The sequence below is a fragment of the Taudactylus pleione genome, unplaced genomic scaffold (genome assembly GCF_031769625.1).
Source record: "Taudactylus pleione unplaced genomic scaffold, aTauple2 ptg000117l, whole genome shotgun sequence".
Classification (NCBI taxonomy): Eukaryota; Metazoa; Chordata; class Amphibia; order Anura; family Myobatrachidae; genus Taudactylus; species Taudactylus pleione.
Window position 1 is genome coordinate 8,029,869 of NW_028284519.1, and position 16,943 is coordinate 8,046,811.

General features: G+C 33.2%; 12 non-coding genes across 12 annotated transcripts; all 12 read left to right on the top strand.

Annotated features, from left to right (window-relative positions):
- The first annotated feature begins 1,755 nt into the window (after positions 1-1,755).
- Positions 1,756-1,828, top strand: TRNAT-UGU (transfer RNA threonine (anticodon UGU)). Its single transcript has one exon. It is a non-coding gene; the product is annotated as a tRNA-Thr (tRNA).
- A 1,248-nt stretch (positions 1,829-3,076) lies between these two features.
- TRNAT-UGU (transfer RNA threonine (anticodon UGU)) lies at positions 3,077-3,149 on the top strand. The gene has a single exon. It is a non-coding gene; the product is annotated as a tRNA-Thr (tRNA).
- A 1,248-nt stretch (positions 3,150-4,397) lies between these two features.
- Positions 4,398-4,470, top strand: TRNAT-UGU (transfer RNA threonine (anticodon UGU)). The gene has a single exon. It is a non-coding gene; the product is annotated as a tRNA-Thr (tRNA).
- Positions 4,471-5,701: 1,231 nt separating this feature from the next.
- TRNAT-UGU (transfer RNA threonine (anticodon UGU)) lies at positions 5,702-5,774 on the top strand. Its single transcript has one exon. It is a non-coding gene; the product is annotated as a tRNA-Thr (tRNA).
- A 1,249-nt stretch (positions 5,775-7,023) lies between these two features.
- Positions 7,024-7,096, top strand: TRNAT-UGU (transfer RNA threonine (anticodon UGU)). The gene has a single exon. It is a non-coding gene; the product is annotated as a tRNA-Thr (tRNA).
- A 1,248-nt stretch (positions 7,097-8,344) lies between these two features.
- On the top strand, positions 8,345-8,417 carry TRNAT-UGU (transfer RNA threonine (anticodon UGU)). The gene has a single exon. It is a non-coding gene; the product is annotated as a tRNA-Thr (tRNA).
- Positions 8,418-9,666: 1,249 nt separating this feature from the next.
- Positions 9,667-9,739, top strand: TRNAT-UGU (transfer RNA threonine (anticodon UGU)). Its single transcript has one exon. It is a non-coding gene; the product is annotated as a tRNA-Thr (tRNA).
- A 1,248-nt stretch (positions 9,740-10,987) lies between these two features.
- On the top strand, positions 10,988-11,060 carry TRNAT-UGU (transfer RNA threonine (anticodon UGU)). Its single transcript has one exon. It is a non-coding gene; the product is annotated as a tRNA-Thr (tRNA).
- Positions 11,061-12,292: 1,232 nt separating this feature from the next.
- On the top strand, positions 12,293-12,365 carry TRNAT-UGU (transfer RNA threonine (anticodon UGU)). The gene has a single exon. It is a non-coding gene; the product is annotated as a tRNA-Thr (tRNA).
- Positions 12,366-13,608: 1,243 nt separating this feature from the next.
- On the top strand, positions 13,609-13,681 carry TRNAT-UGU (transfer RNA threonine (anticodon UGU)). Its single transcript has one exon. It is a non-coding gene; the product is annotated as a tRNA-Thr (tRNA).
- Positions 13,682-14,913: 1,232 nt separating this feature from the next.
- On the top strand, positions 14,914-14,986 carry TRNAT-UGU (transfer RNA threonine (anticodon UGU)). Its single transcript has one exon. It is a non-coding gene; the product is annotated as a tRNA-Thr (tRNA).
- A 1,248-nt stretch (positions 14,987-16,234) lies between these two features.
- TRNAT-UGU (transfer RNA threonine (anticodon UGU)) lies at positions 16,235-16,307 on the top strand. Its single transcript has one exon. It is a non-coding gene; the product is annotated as a tRNA-Thr (tRNA).
- Positions 16,308-16,943: the final 636 nt, after the last annotated feature.

Sequence of the window (16,943 nt, forward strand, 5' to 3'; positions counted from 1 at the left end):
GTCCGGCTATAACATTTTGAAATAATTCTACCCTATGGATCCTAAAGTTGGAAAGCCATGGAAAATATGACCAATTTTGGATCTCTATTATGTACACACCACACTAACATAAAACAGCTCATTTTAAAATGCATTTAAATAATTTGATTCAAAGTGTCTCCCAGGTATGCCTCAATTATAGATATTGCATATATATCAGAATAGGCCATTTGAAAAGGATTCAACATCACAATAAATAGAACCAAGAGAATGAAAACAGTATACATAAGCCTACATTTTTAATTGTCATATTAGTGCTAAAGTATAATGAAAACCAAAGTTGAAGTGTTCCTTTATAAGGCAGGAGGATTAAATGTTTTGTTTTATGTTAACCTGGCCTCTCTCCTACAGCTCGTTAAGAAGTAAAGTAATACATTCCTAGTCCATTATAGATGACTACAACTACTTTGCCAATTTTATGTGGTCTTGTAAACCAGGGGTCGTGAGTTCAAATCTCACTGGGGCCTAATGTCTCATTATTGTTACTGCTGCTAAAACTTATGTTGCAGCAACCTATATTGCAATACTCTGCTTTAGTATGCTAAATGAGAAGATGATGAATACACACACTTGTATAGCCAAATTGGAAAGACACATATCGCATTCAGTCTAACCTATTGACTGGTTTAAAGAGCATATTTGAAAACATTTGTGTTTTCTTTTATTGGACCAATTTCCTTCAAACTGAAACTCCCAGCATGGTTATTCACCATCATTATCAAATAAATATAAGAGATTTCCAATTGTTTAACTTTAAAAAGAGCATTTAAAGCTATGGAGCCACTTGGTTAAGTTATGTTATACACATTTTGGTGTCTGGTTGAGGATGGAAATTGATATACATCAAATTTCAAATCTTTTCTGGTAAATGTACTTTTTTCAATTACAATTGTTGTGTTTATGGTCATCTTAAGGTTCTTCAAGATTGCATTGCATAGAGCAGATTTCATCTTGTGCAATTGATACCAATATTTTGAACATAGGTGCCAATAGATATAACTGAAGGCTGATTTGAACATGTAAGCATATATACTCTACACGTGCAAGCACACTCAGGGTAATGACCACTAATGACTACAAATAACTCTATAAAGATGTCCGGCTATAACATTTTGAAATAATTCTACCCTATGGATCCTAAACTTGGAAAGCCATGGAAAGTATCACCAATTTTGGATCTCTATTATGTACACACCACACTAACATAAAACAGCTCATTTTAAAATGCATTGAAATAATTTGATTCAAAGTGTCTCCCAGGTATGCCTCAATTATAGATATTGCATATATATCAGAATAGGCCATTTGAAAAGGATTCAACATCACAATAAATAGAACCAAGAGAATGAAAACAGTATACATAAGCCTACATTTTTAATTGTCATATTAGTGCTAAAGTATAATGAAAACCAAAGTTGAAGTGTTCCTTTATAAGGCAGGAGGATTAAATGTTTTGTTTTATGTTAACCTGGCCTCTCTCCTACAGCTCGTTAAGAAGTAAAGTAATACATTCCTAGTCCATTATAGATGACTACAACTACTTTGCCAATTTTATGTGACTGTCTTGATGCAATCTTGAAGAACCTTAAGATGACCATAAACACAACAATTGTAATTGAAAAAAGTACATTTACCAGAAAAGTTTTGAAATTTGCTGTATATCAATTTCCATCCTCAACCAGACACCAAAATGTGTATAAAATATTTTAGCCAAGTGGCTCCATAGCTCAGGGGTTAGAGCACTGGTCTTGTAAACCAGGGGTCATGAGTTCAAATTTCAATGGGGCCTAATGTGTCATTATTGTTACTGCTGCTAAAACTTAATTTGCAGCAACCTATATTGCAATACTCTGCTTTAGTATGCTAAATGAGAAGATGATGAATACACACAGTTGTATAGCCAAATTGGAAAGACACATATCGCATTCAGTCTAACCTATTGACTGGTTTCAAGAGCATATTTGAAAACATTTGTGTTTTCTTTTATTGGACCAATTTCCTTCAAACTGAAACTCCCAGCATGGTTATTCACCATCATTATAAAATAAATATAAGAGATTTCCAATTATTTAACTTTAAAAAGAGCATTTAAAGCTATGGAGCCACTTGGTTAAGTTATGTTATACACATTTTGGTGTCTGGTTGAGGATGGAAATTGATATACAGCAAATTTCAAATCTTTTCTGGTAAATGTACTTTTTTCAATTACAATTGTTGTGTTTATGGTCATCTTAAGGTTCTTCAAGATTGCATTGCATAGAGCAGATTTCATCTTGCGCAATTCATACCAATATTTTGAACATAGGTGCCAATAGATATAACTGAAGCTGATTTGAACATGTAAGCATATATACTCTACACGTGCAAGCACACTCAGGGTAATGACCACTAATGACTACAAATAACTCTATAAAGATGTCCGGCTATAACATTTTGAAATAATTCTACCCTATGGATCCTAAACTTGGAAAGCCATGGAAAGTATGACCAATTTTGGATCTCTATTATGTACACACCACACTAACATAAAACAGCTCATTTTAAAATGCATTGAAATAATTTGATTCAAAGTGTCTCCCAGGTATGCCTCAATTATAGATATTGCATATATATCAGAATAGGCCATTTGAAAAGGATTCAACATCACAATAAATAGAACCAAGAGAATGAAAACAGTATACATAAGCCTACATTTTTAATTGTCATATTAGTGCTAAAGTATAATGAAAACCAAAGTTGAAGTGTTCCTTTATAAGGCAGGAGGATTAAATGTTTTGTTTTATGTTAACCTGGCCTCTCTCCTACAGCTCGTTAAGAAGTAAAGTAATACATTCCTAGTCCATTATAGATAACTACAACTACTTTGCCAATTTTATGTGACTGTCTTGATGCAATCTTGAAGAACCTTAAGATGACCATAAACACAACAATTGTAATTGAAAAAAGTACATTTACCAGAAAAGTTTTGAAATTTGCTGTATATCAATTTCCATCCTCAACCAGACACCAAAATGTGTATAAAACATTTTAGCCAAGTGGCTCCATAGCTCAGGGGTTAGAGCACTGGTCTTGTAAACCAGGGGTCATGAGTTCAAATTTCAATGGGGCCTAATGTGTCATTATTGTTACTGCTGCTAAAACTTAATTTGCAGCAACCTATATTGCAATACTCTGCTTTAGTATGCTAAATGAGAAGATGATGAATACACACAGTTGTATAGCCAAATTGGAAAGACACATATCGCATTCAGTCTAACCTATTGACTGGTTTCAAGAGCATATTTGAAAACATTTGTGTTTTCTTTTATTGGACCAATTTCCTTCAAACTGAAACTCCCAGCATGGTTATTCACCATCATTATAAAATAAATATAAGAGATTTCCAATTATTTAACTTTAAAAAGAGCATTTAAAGCTATGGAGCCACTTGGTTAAGTTATGTTATACACATTTTGGTGTCTGGTTGAGGATGGAAATTGATATACAGCAAATTTCAAATCTTTTCTGGTAAATGTACTTTTTTCAATTACAATTGTTGTGTTTATGGTCATCTTAAGGTTCTTCAAGATTGCATTGCATAGAGCAGATTTCATCTTGCGCAATTGATACCAATATTTTGAACATAGGTGCCAATAGATATAACTGAAGCTGATTTGAACATGTAAGCATATATACTCTACACGTGCAAGCACACTCAGGGTAATGACCACTAATGACTACAAATAACTCTATAAAGATGTCCGGCTATAACATTTTGAAATAATTCTACCCTATGGATCCTAAAGTTGGAAAGCCATGGAAAATATGACCAATTTTGGATCTCTATTATGTACACACCACACTAACATAAAACAGCTCATTTTAAAATGCATTTAAATAATTTGATTCAAAGTGTCTCCCAGGTATGCCTCAATTATAGATATTGCATATATATCAGAATAGGCCATTTGAAAAGGATTCAACATCACAATAAATAGAACCAAGAGAATGAAAACAGTATACATAAGCCTACATTTTTAATTGTCATATTAGTGCTAAAGTATAATGAAAACCAAAGTTGAAGTGTTCCTTTATAAGGCAGGAGGATTAAATGTTTTGTTTTATGTTAACCTGGCCTCTCTCCTACAGCTCGTTAAGAAGTAAAGTAATACATTCCTAGTCCATTATAGATGACTACAACTACTTTGCCAATTTTATGTGACTGTCTTGATGCAATCTTGAAGAACCTTAAGATGACCATAAACACAACAATTGTAATTGATAAAAGTACATTTACCAGAAAAGTTTGGAAATTTGCTGTATATCAATTTCCATCCTCAACCAGACACCAAAATGTGTATAAATTAACTTAACCAAGTGGCTCCATAGCTCAGGGGTGAGTGCACTGGTCTTGTAAACCAGGGGTCGTGAGTTCAAATCTCACTGGGGCCTAATGTGTCATTATTGTTACTGCTGCTAAAACTTAATTTGCAGCAACCTTTTAGTATGCTAAATGAGAAGATGATGAATACACACACTTGTATAGCCAAATTGGAAAGACACATATCGCATTCAGTCTAACCTATTGACTGGTTTCAAGAGCATATTTGAAAACATTTGTGTTTTCTTTTATTGGACCAATTTCCTTCAAACTGAAACTCCCAGCATGGTTATTCACCATCATTATAAAATAAATATAAGAGATTTCCAATTGTTTAACTTTAAAAAGAGCATTTAAAGCTATGGAGCCACTTGGTTAAGTTATGTTATACACATTTTGGTGTCTGGTTGAGGATGGAAATTGATATACAGCAAATTTCAAATCTTTTCTGGTAAATGTACTTTTTTCAATTACAATTGTTGTGTTTATGGTCATCTTAAGGTTCTTCAAGATTGCATTGCATAGAGCAGATTTCATCTTGCGCAATTGATACCAATATTATGAACATAGGTGCCAATAGATATAACTGAAGCTGATTTGAACATGTAAGCATATATACTCTACACGTGCAAGCACACTCAGGGTAATGACCACTAATGACTACAAATAACTCTATAAAGATGTCCGGCTATAACATTTTGAAATAATTCTACCCTATGGATCCTAAAGTTGGAAAGCCATGGAAAATATGACCAATTTTGGATCTCTATTATGTACACACCACACTAACATAAAACAGCTCATTTTAAAATGCATTTAAATAATTTGATTCAAAGTGTCTCCCAGGTATGCCTCAATTATAGATATTGCATATATATCAGAATAGGCCATTTGAAAAGGATTCAACATCACAATAAATAGAACCAAGAGAATGAAAACAGTATACATAAGCCTACATTTTTAATTGTCATATTAGTGCTAAAGTATAATGAAAACCAAAGTTGAAGTGTTCCTTTATAAGGCAGGATGATAAAATCTTTTGTTTTATGTTAACCTGGACTCTCTCCTACAGCTCGTTAAGAAGTAAAGTAATACATTCCTAGTCCATTATAGATGACTACAACTACTTTGCCAATTTTATGTGACTGTCTTGATGCAATCTTGAAGAACCTTAAGATGACCATAAACACAACAATTGTAATTGAAAAAAGTACATTTACCAGAAAAGATTTGAAATTTGCTGTATATCAATTTCCATCCTCAACCAGACACCAAAATGTGTATAAAATAACTTAACCAAGTGGCTCCATAGCTCAGGGGTTAGAGCACTGGTCTTGTAAACCAGGGGTCGTGAGTTCAAATCTCACTGGGGCCTAATGTCTCATTATTGTTACTGCTGCTAAAACTTATGTTGCAGCAACCTATATTGCAATACTCTGCTTTAGTATGCTAAATGAGAAGATGATGAATACACACACTTGTATAGCCAAATTGGAAAGACACATATCGCATTCAGTCTAACCTATTGACTGGTTTCAAGAGCATATTTGAAAACATTTGTGTTTTCTTTTATTGGACCTTTTTCCTTCAAACTGAAACTCCCAGCATGGTTATTCACCATCATTATCAAATAAATATAAGAGATTTCCAATTGTTTAACTTTAAAAAGAGCATTTAAAGCTATGGAGCCACTTGGTTAAGTTATGTTATACACATTTTGGTGTCTGGTTGAGGATGGAAATTGATATACAGCAAATTTCAAATCTTTTCTGGTAAATGTACTTTTTTCAATTACAATTGTTGTGTTTATGGTCATCTTAAGGTTCTTCAAGATTGCATTGCATAGAGCAGATTTCATCTTGTGCAATTGATACCAATATTTTGAACATAGGTGCCAATAGATATAACTGAAGGCTGATTTGAACATGTAAGCATATATACTCTACACGTGCAAGCACACTCAGGGTAATGACCACTAATGACTACAAATAACTCTATAAAGATGTCCGGCTATAACATTTTGAAATAATTCTACCCTATGGATCCTAAACTTGGAAAGCCATGGAAAGTATCACCAATTTTGGATCTCTATTATGTACACACCACACTAACATAAAACAGCTCATTTTAAAATGCATTGAAATAATTTGATTCAAAGTGTCTCCCAGGTATGCCTCAATTATAGATATTGCATATATATCAGAATAGGCCATTTGAAAAGGATTCAACATCACAATAAATAGAACCAAGAGAATGAAAACAGTATACATAAGCCTACATTTTTAATTGTCATATTAGTGCTAAAGTATAATGAAAACCAAAGTTGAAGTGTTCCTTTATAAGGCAGGAGGATTAAATGTTTTGTTTTATGTTAACCTGGCCTCTCTCCTACAGCTCGTTAAGAAGTAAAGTAATACATTCCTAGTCCATTATAGATGACTACAACTACTTTGCCAATTTTATGTGACTGTCTTGATGCAATCTTGAAGAACCTTAAGATGACCATAAACACAACAATTGTAATTGAAAAAAGTACATTTACCAGAAAAGTTTTGAAATTTGCTGTATATCAATTTCCATCCTCAACCAGACACCAAAATGTGTATAAAATATTTTAGCCAAGTGGCTCCATAGCTCAGGGGTTAGAGCACTGGTCTTGTAAACCAGGGGTCATGAGTTCAAATTTCAATGGGGCCTAATGTGTCATTATTGTTACTGCTGCTAAAACTTAATTTGCAGCAACCTATATTGCAATACTCTGCTTTAGTATGCTAAATGAGAAGATGATGAATACACACAGTTGTATAGCCAAATTGGAAAGACACATATCGCATTCAGTCTAACCTATTGACTGGTTTCAAGAGCATATTTGAAAACATTTGTGTTTTCTTTTATTGGACCAATTTCCTTCAAACTGAAACTCCCAGCATGGTTATTCACCATCATTATAAAATAAATATAAGAGATTTCCAATTATTTAACTTTAAAAAGAGCATTTAAAGCTATGGAGCCACTTGGTTAAGTTATGTTATACACATTTTGGTGTCTGGTTGAGGATGGAAATTGATATACAGCAAATTTCAAATCTTTTCTGGTAAATGTACTTTTTTCAATTACAATTGTTGTGTTTATGGTCATCTTAAGGTTCTTCAAGATTGCATTGCATAGAGCAGATTTCATCTTGCGCAATTCATACCAATATTTTGAACATAGGTGCCAATAGATATAACTGAAGCTGATTTGAACATGTAAGCATATATACTCTACACGTGCAAGCACACTCAGGGTAATGACCACTAATGACTACAAATAACTCTATAAAGATGTCCGGCTATAACATTTTGAAATAATTCTACCCTATGGATCCTAAACTTGGAAAGCCATGGAAAGTATGACCAATTTTGGATCTCTATTATGTACACACCACACTAACATAAAACAGCTCATTTTAAAATGCATTGAAATAATTTGATTCAAAGTGTCTCCCAGGTATGCCTCAATTATAGATATTGCATATATATCAGAATAGGCCATTTGAAAAGGATTCAACATCACAATAAATAGAACCAAGAGAATGAAAACAGTATACATAAGCCTACATTTTTAATTGTCATATTAGTGCTAAAGTATAATGAAAACCAAAGTTGAAGTGTTCCTTTATAAGGCAGGAGGATTAAATGTTTTGTTTTATGTTAACCTGGCCTCTCTCCTACAGCTCGTTAAGAAGTAAAGTAATACATTCCTAGTCCATTATAGATGACTACAACTACTTTGCCAATTTTATGTGACTGTCTTGATGCAATCTTGAAGAACCTTAAGATGACCATAAACACAACAATTGTAATTGAAAAAAGTACATTTACCAGAAAAGTTTTGAAATTTGCTGTATATCAATTTCCATCCTCAACCAGACACCAAAATGTGTATAAAATATTTTAGCCAAGTGGCTCTATAGCTCAGGGGTTAGAGCACTGGTCTTGTAAACCAGGGGTCATGAGTTCAAATTTCACTGGGGCCTAATGTGTCATTATTGTTACTGCTGCTAAAACTTAATTTGCAGCAACCTATATTGCAATACTCTGCTTTAGTATGCTAAATGAGAAGATGATGAATACACACAGTTGTATAGCCAAATTGGAAAGACACATATCGCATTCAGTCTAACGTATTGACTGGTTTCAAGAGCATATTTGAAAACATTTGTGTTTTCTTTTATTGGACCAATTTCCTTCAAACTGAAACTCCCAGCATGGTTATTCACCATCATTATAAAATAAATATAAGAGATTTCCAATTGTTTAACTTTAAAAAGAGCATTTAAAGCTATGGAGCCACTTGGTTAAGTTATGTTATACACATTTTGGTGTCTGTTTGAGGATGGAAATTGATATACAGCAAATTTCAAATCTTTTCTGGTAAATGTACTTTTTTCAATTACAATTGTTGTGTTTATGGTCATCTTAAGGTTCTTCAAGATTGCATTGCATAGAGCAGATTTCATCTTGTGCAATTGATACCAATATTTTGAACATAGGTGCCAATAGATATAACTAAAGGCTGATTTGAACATGTAAGCATATATACTCTACACGTGCAAGCACACTCAGGGTAATGACCACTAATGACTACAAACAACTCTATACAGATGTCCGGCTATAACATTTTGAAATAATTCTACCCTATGGATCCTAAACTTGGAAAGCCATGGAAAGTATGACCAATTTTGGATCTCTATTATGTACACACCACACTAACATAAAACAGCTCATTTTAAAATGCATTGAAATAATTTGATTCAAAGTGTCTCCCAGGTATGCCTCAATTATAGATATTGCATATATATCAGAATAGGCCATTTGAAAAGGATTCAACATCACAATAAATAGAACCAAGAGAATGAAAACAGTATACATAAGCCTACATTTTTAATTGTCATATTAGTGCTAAAGTATAATGAAAACCAAAGTTGAAGTGTTCCTTTATAAGGCAGGAGGATTAAATGTTTTGTTTTATGTTAACCTGGCCTCTCTCCTACAGCTCGTTAAGAAGTAAAGTAATACATTCCTAGTCCATTATAGATGACTACAACTACTTTGCCAATTTTATGTGACTGTCTTGATGCAATCTTGAAGAACCTTAAGATGACCATAAACACAACAATTGTAATTGAAAAAAGTACATTTACCAGAAAAGTTTTGAAATATGCTGTATATCAATTTCCATCCTCAACCAGACACCAAAATGTGTATAAAATATTTTAGCCAAGTGGCTCCATAGCTCAGGGGTTAGAGCACTGGTCTTGTAAACCAGGGGTCATGAGTTCAAATTTCACTGGGGCCTAATGTGTCATTATTGTTACTGCTGCTAAAACTTAATTTGCAGCAACCTATATTGCAATACTCTGCTTTAGTATGCTAAATGAGAAGATGATGAATACACACAGTTGTATAGCCAAATTGGAAAGACACATATCGCATTCAGTCTAACCTATTGACTGGTTTCAAGAGCATATTTGAAAACATTTGTGTTTTCTTTTATTGGACCAATTTCCTTCAAACTGAAACTCCCAGCATGGTTATTCACCATCATTATAAAAGAAATATAAGAGATTTCCAATTATTTAACTTTAAAAAGAGCATTTAAAGCTATGGAGCCACTTGGTTAAGTTATGTTATACACATTTTGGTGTCTGGTTGAGGATGGAAATTGATATACAGCAAATTTCAAATCTTTTCTGGTAAATGTACTTTTTTCAATTACAATTGTTGTGTTTATGGTCATCTTAAGGTTCTTCAAGATTGCATTGCATAGAGCAGATTTCATCTTGCGCAATTGATACCAATATTTTGAACATAGGTGCCAATAGATATAACTGAAGCTGATTTGAACATGTAAGCATATATATTCTACACGTGCAAGCACACTCAGGGTAATGACCACTAATGACTACAAATAACTCTATAAAGATGTCCGGCTATAACATTTTGAAATAATTCTACCCTATGGATCCTAAAGTTGGAAAGCCATGGAAAATATGACCAATTTTGGATCTCTATTATGTACACACCACACTAACATAAAACAGCTCATTTTAAAATGCATTTAAATAATTTGATTCAAAGTGTCTCCCAGGTATGCCTCAATTATAGATATTGCATATATATCAGAATAGGCCATTTGAAAAGGATTCAACATCACAATAAATAGAACCAAGAGAATGAAAACAGTATACATAAGCCTACATTTTTAATTGTCATATTAGTGCTAAAGTATAATGAAAACCAAAGTTGAAGTGTTCCTTTATAAGGCAGGAGGATTAAATGTTTTGTTTTATGTTAACCTGGCCTCTCTCCTACAGCTCGTTAAGAAGTAAAGTAATACATTCCTAGTCCATTATAGATGACTACAACTACTTTGCCAATTTTATGTGACTGTCTTGATGCAATCTTGAAGAACCTTAAGATGACCATAAACACAACAATTGTAATTGATAAAAGTACATTTACCAGAAAAGTTTTGAAATTTGCTGTATATCAATTTCCATCCTCAACCAGACACCAAAATGTGTATAAATTAACTTAACCAAGTGGCTCCATAGCTCAGGGGTGAGTGCACTGGTCTTGTAAACCAGGGGTCGTGAGTTCAAATCTCACTGGGGCCTAATGTGTCATTATTGTTACTGCTGCTAAAACTTAATTTGCAGCAACCTTTTAGTATGCTAAATGAGAAGATGATGAATACACACACTTGTATAGCCAAATTGGAAAGACACATATCGCATTCAGTCTAACCTATTGACTGGTTTCAAGAGCATATTTGAAAACATTTGTGTTTTCTTTTATTGGACCAATTTCCTTCAAACTGAAACTCCCAGCATGGTTATTCACCATCATTATAAAATAAATATAAGAGATTTTCAAATGTTTTACTTTAAAAAGAGCATTTAAAGCTATGGAGCCACTTGGTTAAGTTATGTTATACACATTTTGGTGTCTGGTTGAGGATGGAAATTGATATACAGCAAATTTCAAATCTTTTCTGGTAAATGTACTTTTTTCAATTACAATTGTTGTGTTTATGGTCATCTTAAGGTTCTTCAAGATTGCATTGCATAGAGCAGATTTCATCTTGTGCAATTGATACCAATATTTTGAACATAGGTGCCAATAGATATAACTGAAGGCTGATTTGAACATGTAAGCATATATACTCTACACGTGCAAGCACACTCAGGGTAATGACCACTAATGACTACAAATAACTCTATAAAGATGTCCGGCTATAACATTTTGAAATAATTCCACCCTATGGATCCTAAAGTTGGAAAGCCATGGAAAGTATCACCAATTTTGGATCTCTATTATGTACACACCACAATAACATAAAACAGCTCATTTTAAAATGCATTTAAATAATTTGATTCAAAGTGTCTCCCAGGTATGCCTCAATTATAGATATTGCATATATATCAGATTAGGCCATTTGAAAAGGATTCAACATCACAATAAATAGAACCAAGAGAATGAAAACAGTATACATAAGCCTACATTTTTAATTGTCATATTAGTGCTAAAGTATAATGAAAACCAAAGTTGAAGTGTTCCTTTATAAGGCAGGAGGATTAAATATTTTGTTTTATGCTAACCTGGCCTCTCTCCTACAGCTCGTTAAGAAGTAAAGTAATACATTCCTAGTCCATTATAGATGACTACAACTACTTTGCCAATTTTATGTGACTGTCTTGATGCAATCTTGAAGAACCTTAAGATGACCATAAACACAACAATTGTAATTGAAAAAAGTACATTTACCAGAAAAGATTTGAAATTTGCTGTATATCAATTTCCATCCTCAACCAGACACCAAATTGTGTATAAAGTAACTTAACCAAGTGGCTCCATAGCTCAGGGGTTAGAGCACTGGTCTTGTAAACCAGGGGTCATGAGTTCAAATTTCACTGGGGCCTAATGTGTCATTATTGTTACTGCTGCTAAAACTTAATTTGCAGCAACCTATATTGCAATACTCTGCTTTAGTATGCTAAATGAGAAGATGATGAATACACACAGTTGTATAGCCAAATTGGAAAGACACATATCGCATTCAGTCTAACCTATTGACTGGTTTCAAGAGCCTATTTGAAAACATTTGTGTTTTCTTTTATTGGACCAATTTCCTTCAAACTGAAACTCCCAGCATGGTTATTCACCATCATTATAAAATAAATATAAGAGATTTCCAATTATTTAACTTTAAAAAGAGCATTTAAAGCTATGGAGCCACTTGGTTAAGTTATGTTATACACATTTTGGTGTCTGGTTGAGGATGGAAATTGATATACAGCAAATTTCAAATCTTTTCTGGTAAATGTACTTTTTTCAATTACAATTGTTGTGTTTATGGTCATCTTAAGGTTCTTCAAGATTGCATTGCATAGAGCAGATTTCATCTTGTGCAATTGATACCAATATTTTGAATATAGGTGCCAATAGATATAACTGAAGGCTGATTTGAACATGTAAGCATATATACTCTACACGTGCAAGCACACTCAGGGTAATGACCACTAATGACTACAAATAACTCTATAAAGATGTCCGGTTTAACATTTTGAAATAATTCTACCCTATTGATGCTAAAGTTGGAAAGCCATGGAAAGTATGACCAATTTTGGATCTCTATTATGTACACACCACACTAACATAAAACAGCTCATTTTAAAATGCATTTAAAAAATTTGATTCAAAGTGTCTCCCAGGTATGCCTCAATTATAGATATTGCATATATATCAGAATAGGCCATTTGAAAAGGATTCAACATCACAATAAATAGAACCAAGAGAATGAAAACAGTATACATAAGCCTACATTTTTAATTGTCATATTAGTGCTAAAGTATAATGAAAACCAAAGTTGAAGTGTTCCTTTATAAGGCAGAAGGATTAAATGTTTTGTTTTATGTTAACCTGGCCTCTCTCCTACAGCTCGTTAAGAAGTAAAGTAATACATTCCTAGTCCATTATAGATGACTACAACTACTTTGCCAATTTTATGTGACTGTCTTGATGCAATCTTGAAGAACCTTAAGATGACCATAAACACAACAATTGTAATTGATAAAAGTACATTTACCAGAAAAGTTTTGAAATTTGCTGTATATCAATTTCCATCCTCAACCAGACACCAAAATGTGTATAAATTAACTCCATAGCTCCATAGCTCAGGGGTGAGTGCACTGGTCTTGTAAACCAGGGGTCGTGAGTTCAAATCTCACTGGGGCCTAATGTGTCATTATTGTTACTGCTGCTAAAACTTAATTTGCAGCAACCTTTTAGTATGCTAAATGAGAAGATGATGAATACACACACTTGTATAGCCAAATTGGAAAGACACATATCGCATTCAGTCTAACCTATTGACTGGTTTCAAGAGCATATTTGAAAACATTTGTGTTTTCTTTTATTGGACCAATTTCCTTCAAACTGAAACTCCCAGCATGGTTATTCACCATCATTATAAAATAAATATAAGAGATTTTCAAATGTTTTACTTTAAAAAGAGCATTTAAAGCTATGGAGCCACTTGGTTAAGTTATGTTATACACATTTTGGTGTCTGGTTGAGGATGGAAATTGATATACAGCAAATTTCAAATCTTTTCTGGTAAATGTACTTTTTTCAATTACAATTGTTGTGTTTATGGTCATCTTAAGGTTCTTCAAGATTGCATTGCATAGAGCAGATTTCATCTTGTGCAATTGATACCAATATTTTGAACATAGGTGCCAATAGATATAACTGAAGGCTGATTTGAACATGTAAGCATATATACTCTACACGTGCAAGCACACTCAGGGTAATGACCACTAATGACTACAAATAACTCTATAAAGATGTCCGGCTATAACATTTTGAAATAATTCCACCCTATGGATCCTAAAGTTGGAAAGCCATGGAAAGTATGACCAATTTTGGATCTCTATTATGTACACACCACAATAACATAAAACAGCTCATTTTAAAATGCATTTAAATAATTTGATTCAAAGTGTCTCCCAGGTATGCCTCAATTATAGATATTGCATATATATCAGATTAGGCCATTTGAAAAGGATTCAACATCACAATAAATAGAACCAAGAGAATGAAAACAGTATACATAAGCCTACATTTTTAATTGTCATATTAGTGCTAAAGTATAATGAAAACCAAAGTTGAAGTGTTCCTTTATAAGGCAGGAGGATTAAATATTTTGTTTTATGCTTACCTGGCCTCTCTCCTACAGCTCGTTAAGAAGTAAAGTAATACATTCCTAGTCCATTATAGATGACTACAACTACTTTGCCAATTTTATGTGACTGTCTTGATGCAATCTTGAAGAACCTTAAGATGACCATAAACACAACAATTGTAATTGAAAAAAGTACATTTACCAGAAAAGATTTGAAATTTGCTGTATATCAATTTCCATCCTCAATCAGACACCAAAATGTGTATAAAATAACTTAACCAAGTGGCTCCATAGCCTAGGGGTTAGAGCACTGGTCTTGTAAACCAGAGGTTGTGAGTTTAAATCTCACTGGGGCCTAATGCGTCATTATTGTTACTCCTTCTAAAACTTAATTTGCAGCATCCTATATTGCAATAGTCTGCTTTAGTATGCTAAATAAGAAGATGATGAATACACACACTTGTATAGCCAAATTGGAAAGACACATATCGCATTCAGTCTAACCTATTGACTGGTTTCAAGAGCATATTTGAAAACATTTGTGTTTTCTTTTATTGGACCAATTTCCTTCAAACTGAAACTCCCAGCATGGTTATTCACCATCATTATAAAATAAATATAAGAGATTTCCAATTATTTAACTTTAAAAAGAGCATTTAAAGCTATGGAGCCACTTGGTTAAGTTATGTTATACACATTTTGGTGTCTGGTTGAGGATGGAAATTGATATACAGCAAATTTCAAATCTTTTCTGGTAAATGTACTTTTTTCAATTACAATTGTTGTGTTTATGGTCATCTTAAGGTTCTTCAAGATTGCATTGCATAGAGCAGATTTCATCTTGTGCAATTGATACCAATATTTTGAATATAGGTGCCAATAGATATAACTGAAGGCTGATTTGAACATGTAAGCATATATACTCTACACGTGCAAGCACACTCAGGGTAATGACCACTAATGACTACAAATAACTCTATAAAGATGTCCGGTTTAACATTTTGAAATAATTCTACCCTATGGATCCTAAAGTTGGAAAGCCATGGAAAGTATGACCAATTTTGGATCTCTATTATGTACACACCACACTAACATAAAACAGCTCATTTTAAAATGCATTTAAATAATTTGATTCAAAGTGTCTCCCAGGTATGCCTCAATTATAGATATTGCATATATATCAGAATAGGCCATTTGAAAAGGATTCAACATCACAATAAATAAAACCAAGAGAATGAAAACAGTATACATAAGCCTACATTTTTAATTGTCATATTAGTGCTAAAGTATAATGAAAACCAAAGTTGAAGTGTTCCTTTATAAGGCAGGAGGATAAAATCTTTTGTTTTATGTTAACCTGGACTCTCTCCTACAGCTCGTTAAGAAGTAAAGTAATACATTCCTAGTCCATTATAGATGACTACAACTACTTTGCCAATTTTATGTGACTGTCTTGATGCAATCTTGAAGAACCTTAAGATGACCATAAACACAACAATTGTAATTGAAAAAAGTACATTTACCAGAAAAGATTTGAAATTTGCTGTATATCAATTTCCATCCTCAACCAGACACCAAAATGTGTATAAAATAACTTAACCAAGTGACTCCATAGCTCAGGGGTTAGAGCACTGGTCTTGTAAACCAGGGGTCGTGAGTTCAAATCTCACTGGGGCCTAATGTGTCATTATTGTTTCTGCTGCTAAAACTTAATTTGCAGCAACCTATATTGCAATAGTCTGCTTTAGTATGCTAAATGAGAAGATGATGTATAGCCAAATTGGAAAGACACAGATCGCATTCAGTCTAACCTATTGAATGGTTTCAAGAGCATATTTGAAAACATTTGTGTTTTCTTTTATTGGACCAATTTCCTTCAAACTGAAACTCCCAGCATGGTTATTCACCATCATTATAAAATAAATATAAGAGATTTCCAATTATTTAACTTTAAAAAGAGCATTTAAAGCTATGGAGCCACTTGGTTAAGTTATGTTATACACATTTTGGTGTCTGGTTGAGGATGGAAATTGATATACAGCAAATTTCAAATCTTTTCTGGTAAATGTACTTTTTTCAATTACAATTGTTGTGTTTATGGTCATCTTAAGGTTCTTCAAGATTGCATTGCATAGAGCAGATTTCATCTTGTGCAATTGATACCAATATTTTGAACATAGGTGCCAATAGATATAACTGAAGGCTGATTTGAACATGTAAGCATATATACTCTACACGTGCAAGCACACTCAGGGTAATGACCACTAATGACTACAAATAACTCTATAAAGATGTCCGGCTATAACATTTTGAA